Source organism: Staurois parvus, unplaced genomic scaffold (assembly GCF_062004578.1).
Source record: "Staurois parvus isolate SC_StPar_1 unplaced genomic scaffold, SC_StPar_1.0 ptg001748l, whole genome shotgun sequence".
Classification (NCBI taxonomy): domain Eukaryota; kingdom Metazoa; phylum Chordata; class Amphibia; order Anura; family Ranidae; genus Staurois; species Staurois parvus.
The window spans coordinates 92,501-95,072 of NW_028319544.1; positions in this window are offsets into that span (position 1 = coordinate 92,501).

Sequence of the window (2,572 nt, forward strand, 5' to 3'; positions counted from 1 at the left end):
ACATGTCTAGTTGTTTCAGCTCTGAGGAAGGAAGCTCGTCTCCCGAAACGCGTTAGCACACCCAGGGGTGGACTGACCATTTGGAAACTTGGGCACTGCCCGAGGGCCAGGGGTCAGTAGGGGGCCCCATGAGATGCCCCTGGTACCTTTTTCATAGGCTTTTTTGAGTTTGGGCAAGGATATAGGGGCCCCATGACCTCCTATTGCCCGGGGGCCCCATGAGTTGTCAGTCCGCCCCTGCTACATACACAATGTTGCAAAATATTTAGGCATCTATATGCATTTTTATCTCAGGTCGTGAATGTATTTATCCTTGATGTAATTAACCCATAAGACGTTAAAGCTGTGTGACCCCTTTCCTGTCCCCCCCCTTTTTTTATTTTATTTACCACCCCCCCACTGGCCTCCATTCAGTGTCCTCCACCCCTCTCTGCCAATCCCTCCACTGCCCTCCAGTCAGTGTCCACCACCCCTCTCTGCCAATAGCTCCACTGGCCTCCACTCAGTGTCCTCCATCCCTCTCTGCAAATCCCTCCACTGACCTCCACTCAGTGTCCTCCACCCCTATTTGCCAATCCCTCCACTGGCCTCCACTCAGTATCCTCCATCCCTCTCTGCCAATCCCTCCACTGGCCTCCACTCAGTATCCTCCATCCCTCTCTGCCAATCCCTCCACTGGCCTCCATTCAGTATTCTCCATCCCTCTCTGCCAATCCCTCCACTGGCCTCCACTCAGTGTCTCCACCCCTCTCTGCCAATCCCTCCACTGGCCTCCACTCAGTGTCCTCCATCCCTCTCTGCCAATCCCACCACTGGCCTCCACTCAGTGTCCTCCTCCCCTCTCTGCCAATCCCTCCACTGGCCTCCATTCAGTGTCCTCCACCCCTCTCTGCCAATCCCTCTACTGGCCTCCACTCAGTGTCCTCCACCCCTCTCTGCCAATCCCACCACTGACCTCCACTCAGTGTCCTCCGCCCCTCTCTGCCAATCCCTCCACTGACCTCCACTCAGTGTCCTCCACCCCGCTCTGCCAATTCCTCCACTGACCTCCACTCAGTATCCTTCATCCCTCTCTGCCAATCCCTCCACTGGCTTCCCATTGCCCAACGAATAAAATTCAAAACATTAACAATAACATATAAAGCCATTTATAACTCCGCCCCAAATTACATCACCAATCTTGTCTCTAAATATCACCCAAACTGTCCTCTCCGCTCCTCCTACAACCTCCTGCACTCTAGCTCCCTTGTCTCCTCCTCCCATGCTCGTCTCCAGGACTTCTCCAGAGCCTCCCCCATCCTCTGGAACTCTCTACCCCAATCTATCAGATTATCGCCTACTCTGCTCACTTTTAGGAGATCTCTGAAAACCTCTCTCTTCAGGGAAGCCTATCCTGCCCTCAGCTAATAATGGAATCTTCTATTCCTCCTCCCAGTCCATCCCCCACAGTTATTACCTTTTGTACCACTAGCCCCTCCCTCTTAGATTGTAAGCTCCCAGGATCAGGCCCTCCTATCCCTCTTGTATTGAACTGTATTGTTGCTGTATTGTCTCCTGTTATATTGTAAAGAGCTGAGCAAACTGTAGGCGCCATAAATCCTGTATAATAATAATAATGTATATAAATCCTGTATAATAATAATAATAATAATGTATATAAATCCTGTATAATAATAATAATAATGTTGTATATAAATCCTGTATAATAATAATAATGTATATAAATCCTGTATAATAATAATAATAATAATGTATATAAATCCTGTATAATAATAATAATAATAATGTATATAAATCCTGTATAATAATAATAATAATGTTGTATATAAATCCTGTATAATAATAATAATAATAATGTATATAAATCCTGTATAATAATAATAATAATAATGTTGTATATAAATCCTGTATAATAATAATAATAATAATAATAATGTATATAAATCCTGTATAATAATAATAATAATAATGTATATAAATCCTGTATAATAATAATAATAATAATAATAATAATGTTGTATATAAATCCTGTATAATAATAATAATAATAATAATGTTGTATATAAATCCTGTATAATAATAGTTTTACTCAACGTTCTTATCTACCAATTTGACCCTTTTTTCTATCATCCCGTCTCTTGGATGCCCTTTTTGGCCACAGATATAGGCTTCTCTTTTTCAGGGTTAAAAGCTGCCCTTCCACCCAGCTACTACCTTGTTTTATTGGTCACTCATTTGCAGTCATGTCGCCAGATTTTTGATAAAATTAACCTTACTTTTATAATATAAAGTGAATACTTGTGAGCTACTACAGTGATATTATAAAACAATATAAGTGACTAGCTACTGTGAATATGGTGGTGCATCAACACTAATACACATACTCATAAAACTGTGTAGATAGTACAATAAACAAATTAAATAATAAATGTGTGTCGCGCTCCACCTACTGAAAACGAAGAAAATATAAATATTGCAATAATCCTCCCTTTCAAACGTGCATCCATGAACAATATGTGCAAATAATGATGTATGTAAATATAAATAAAAAATTAAATAAATAAATAAAATT